This window comes from Alligator sinensis, unplaced genomic scaffold (genome assembly GCF_000455745.1).
Source record: "Alligator sinensis unplaced genomic scaffold, ASM45574v1 scaffold285_2, whole genome shotgun sequence".
Classification (NCBI taxonomy): domain Eukaryota; kingdom Metazoa; phylum Chordata; order Crocodylia; family Alligatoridae; genus Alligator; species Alligator sinensis.
Window position 1 is genome coordinate 35799 of NW_005842384.1, and position 5464 is coordinate 41262.

Sequence of the window (5464 nt, forward strand, 5' to 3'; positions counted from 1 at the left end):
ATGTGCACTTCTGCCTGGAGAAGTATCTCTGGTATTCATCCTCCTGCATCTACCAGGCCATGCCATGTAAATATGGGCACTGACACTTGTCACCCAGCTAAACTGCTGCCCTATCTCAATGCCTCCCCCAAGATGGTTATGAGGTCTACATATCCTCATCGATCCAATAGGGTCCCCACCCTGTTTGTCAGCAAGTGCAGAGTCTGACATGGCAGCAGCTGTCAAGGGGTTGGTTGGGGGGGGTGGGGGTCAGGCCTGGGTTCTGAGTGGCAGATTTGGAAAAAGGTGCCTGTTGTGTTGAGACACCATGCCTAAGGGGCAGGCTTAGGCTAGCAAGGGCCTCACCATGCCAGTCATGAGGTTTGGGTAGTAGCATCAACTACAAGTGCCCACAGCAGTGGGGCATGGTGCCCAGAGGGCAGACTTTAGCTGGCAGGGCCATGGGAGGGTCTGGGCCAGGGTCCAGGTGGTAGCTCTGGCAGCATGTGCATGCAGCTGTGGGTCATGGTGCCCAGGGGGTGGTCGGGCATGGTGCCCAGGTGGTAGCATTGGGTGGCTGAGTAGCTGCCTGCACCACATGGCTCCAGAAACTGATGGAGCAGCAGACCAGGCACATTTTGCTCCCCTGTCACTATGTGTATATTTAAGTGCAGTAATTTAATGCACTGTTTATATAGTACTTGCATCTGATGGAACTATCCAATGGTGTACTACGTTAGTCTACTGCACCCTAGATGTCATGCATGTGTAGACAGTGATGCTTTACTGCACAGTAAATTAGTCTACTGCTCAGTAAAGCGCACATGTAGACATGCCCAGTGTGTATAATGTACTTAAAATCCTAAGATCCCTCATGTGGTGTCTAGCCTAGTAGTGGTAAGAATATCACTTTTTTCTTTTAGCAGTACTAATTCAGTCATATTATATTGTATTTTTAGTCCTGATAGCATTTTAATATGTTAGAATCACACTTTTACACTTTTTTTAAAAAATGGGAACCAAACAGAAATGATATGTCTATGCTGCTATGGGCAGCTTTTGGGCAGATCACAGCCAGGCATATTTGGTTTTACTAACAGAATTGACCATTTTTTCCTTTGCTGCTAGCTTTGGCTAAGGACCCAGTGTTTACGGCCCTTGCCTTTCCTGCATCAGAGCTAGTAGATAACACCACAAGGCTACCCAGGACTTATTAGAAATGCAAAATAAGACAAGTTAAAGAAATAAACTGTCACCTAGCTCTTTGATGGCTTCATGCGGCTCTTCCCCGACTTCACCTTCTGGTCAGCCTCTTATCTTTCAGAAGCTTTGAGGACCTGCGAGCAAACAGATGAAAAGCCTTGTCCTCAGCCCCTCCTGGGGGCTGCTTGAACCCTGGGAATCCCAAGCTCCAGGCAGCCTTGCTTCCTGGTGGTGCAGCTGCCCCTGAGGCCACTTCAGCAACTTTTATTCTCCCCACTTCTGATCCACATGGCTGGCTCTTTCTCATTCACCACACCTGACTTACCTCCCTTCCTGGGAGGCTCCTTGCTGGACTTGGATCCTCAGCATTCAATGAGTCCTTCTGGATGGGTATGGGAAAGTGGTCCCAAGGTATGGGGCTGTTCAGGCTCCTCCACACCCATAGTAACAAGGCGTGGCCCTGTTACATATACTACATAGAAGGTACACTTGCAACTTTATAGACTAACTAAATCAGAGCTTTCATAAACAGAGGGCTTATTTCATCGGATATTGTTAAACAAAAGGAGTAAAAAAACTGCATCCCTTTTTCATTGTGGCTCGCTGGAATTCTCTCAGTGATAGTAAAATGTATCATAAATGCCATTTCAGAGGGACAGAAACTATTTACATGTTTAGGTCATATTCAGCAAATAGTTTTCACCAAAATATAGAAAAGAGATTTAACTACATTAAAACATTTTGTGTTGACATTTTGAAAATAAACAAAAAAAATTTTAATGTTCTAAACAAAACTATTTTGACTTATTCACACATGCAACAGAAAGTTAAATTCTTCTATCATGGTTGATAGAAATTTGGAAATCTGCTCTGGAATGGAGAAGAAGAGCATGTACCCATTGATCCTCCCCCCCTATTCCCCAGACCAGGGAGCAGGAGAGTAACGACCAGTGTTCCCTGCACTTCCTCAGACCAATGCGAGTCCAGTCTGGGTAAGGCATGGAGAGTCATTCCCCACCACTTTACTACCCTGGGACCAGGAGGAATGGAGCTGCTGCTGCTTCCCACACCTTCCCCAGACTGGGATCATCCCAGTTTGGGAAAGGCATGGAGAGCAAGGGAGAAGGAGAAAATGCTGGCTGGAACACCTGTACTACTCCCTTGCCTAGAAATATTTCTAGTAGTGGAAATGTCTGCAAATTTCTCAGAAGTGCTCTGATAACTTCTGAGAAATATATATCAGGTATTTAATTTACCCACAAATTTCAGCATGAAAAATAAAAGCCTGTTCATCCCCTCTGTGTACGGGAGGCAAAGTTTGGTTGGAACACCAGAAAGTGCTGCAGGGAGTCAGGAATTCTCTACGTGAGAAAATGTTGTGAAATAACCCATGTTACGATTTTAAAGCAGAGTAACTGAACTATGTTAGCTTGCCCTTTGGATACATTTATTCTGCAATGAAAGTGCCTCTTTATAGATTATATTAATCCATTTCCAAAATGTATTAACCCAAACATATACAAAGGATTTCTTCATGCAGAAGAAGACTGACCACATGGGGGGGGCTAACAAAGAAGAGCTACTCCAGGCTATTATTGCACATAGACAAACCCTCAGAACAGCAGAGAGCAAGGAAAACATTCTCTGCAAACTGATAGAAGAGTAAAAAAGAAAGGCCCCATATCCCAGCCACAACAAAAGACAGAAAGGCAGCAACACAGGCCCCATACCCCAGCCACAACAAAAGACAGAAAGGCAGCAACAATGGCAGCCTAACAAATGAGAGTCATGAGGCAAATCCCAGCTGCAGGCCTAGAGCTAGGCTAACAGAGGTGTTTGAATTGGCACCTGGCATAGATTTTTAAAAAGCCACAAAGATCAAAACACACTCACAGACAACAGTGGTCCCAGTAACAGTTTGGCTAGGAAAGCAAAATCATAAGCCAGGCTACAACTAACATTTCTATGTAGTATAAAGTTTGACTGAGGGTATACACAGGACTTTGATCCCTAAATATGCATCTGTCTTTACAAGGTAATCCCGCTAGGATCCTTGAGTCACTGCTGGAGGCATTCAGGGGCCAGGTGGGGATATAGTCAACAGTGGCCGCATGTACATGTACTCTTTAATGCATAGTAGACTGATGCATTAAAGTATCACACAAAAGCTGTGACATTATGCCAACACACAGTGAACTAGTCTGCAGAGCATTAAGCATCACTTAAAAGCATGCAAATGCATTGTACATTAGCTCACATTGGAGGTACTGAATTTAATGTACACTAGAAAATGCACATTAATGCACTTGTACATGTGGTCACTGAGAAAGAGATATTATTTTAACATATGTGGAGCAGTTCTTAGGGGACCTTTCCCAAATTAGTATTAGTTAAAAAAGCCCCTTGACTACTTCTACTTGCACCAAATGGCCCCTGAGGTTGAAAGAAGATAGAGAAGTGCATCAGTAAGTCACTTTACTCTTTCTCAGGTGCACCAAGCCAAGAATTCCTAGTGCAGTTTTTTGTCATGGAAGATGAACAAAACAAAAAAATTAAGATGACAAGTCAAAAGAGCAAACTTTGGATGTTTGTTAAATTGGTATCCATAACAGTATATCTTCCATGTTTTTCATAAACTAAAGACTTGTCTAATTCTTAAAGCAAATGGACCCCTAATACCTTTCCTCACTGTATGAAGAAATGAGAAGAAATGGGGTTGTGTGCTTACTATACATTATTATTTAATTGACCTAAAAGTTCACCAAAAGTCTTCAGAGGTGGTACCATCCACAACTACAGGAAACCAACATCTGTTTGAATCACACAACATTAAATAAAAGCAGGAGTACAGAGAATATATTCAATGAACAGCTCAGCAATGTATAGTCACTAAACTGAATGCCACTGCAATTACTTACTGGGTTTCCCTGAGAAGAATTGTACAACCTGTTACTCTGACTTTAAAAAACCATTATAAAAATAAATTAATACTTGTGGAAGATGTTATCAGCCTGAGTGGAGCTGGCCGAGATGTAGATAAGATGCATGTGATTGACAGAGCCAACCCTAGGGGTGTGCAGGGCTTGGGGCATATCAGCCTGTGCGGGGCCTATGCAGGGGTGTGGAGGGGTGGCAAGAGGCTGGAGCACAGAGTGGGGGGGATGACGAGTGACTGAAGTGTGGAGCAGGGGCAGGGGGTGACGAACAGCTGGAATGCAGCAGGGTTGGGGAGTGGCACTGTCTGCAGGGCCTGTACAGCACTGTCTGGGGGGCCCACCAAAGCACAGGCCCTGGGGCAGTCACCCTGATTCACCCCCCAAGAGATGGCTATGGTGACTGGAGTCTTCAGGGTCATTTTTACACATGCTTGGTGAGGGGACACTTTCATTAGAGCGGCTCCAAGAGCCGCTCTAATTAAACGGCCTGCAAACTCTCATGTGTCAGCATCCCCATGTTTCACAATGGCAGCAGGAGTGCTTTAACTAAAGCTCATTTGATGAGCTTTATTTAAGGCACTCCTGCTGCCATTTTGAAGTGTGTGGATGCTGATCCATGAGATGCAGAGGCTGCTGGAGCGCACTAATTAGCACACTCCAGCAGATTCTATTAATCGAGTCTGCTCCAATGTGCTATAATTACAGCACATTGCAGCAACCTCCCCACATACTACAGGCACCCCAGGATTCTGAAGAATCTTGAGTGATCATAATGATTAGAGGTCTGGGAGACATGACTTAAAAGGAAAGGCAAAAAAAAAATGGGAATTATTTAGTATGCTGAACAGAAGGCTGAAGTGGATTTGATAACAATCTTCAAATACCTGATGGATAATAATAAAGAGATTGTTATAGACTATTCTCTGTGGTAATAAGGAATACCAATCTTAAAGTGCAACAAAGAAAATTTAGATTGGCTATTAGAAAGAACTTTCTCACTATAAAGGTAGTTAAGCATTGGAACAGGGCACCCAAAGAGGTTGTGGAGCAGTTTAGGGGTGTGCAAAGTGGGCTGTATTCAATTTGGATTCAGATTCAGCCCAAATTGGCTGAATCTGAATCTGTGATTCTATTTGTTGATTCAGATCACTGTCCCCAATTTGATTCAGCTGAATCTGAATCTGAAGATTTGATGCTGATTTGGAGAATCAGTGATTCGGCCATAAACACAGCTTTAAATTTTTTTTCTACATACCTCAAGGTATCAGGTGCAGCTCATGAACACTGCAATGCTGGGGTGGATGGAACATCCCACAGGAGCATGGCCCCCCCCCCCCCCCCCCACC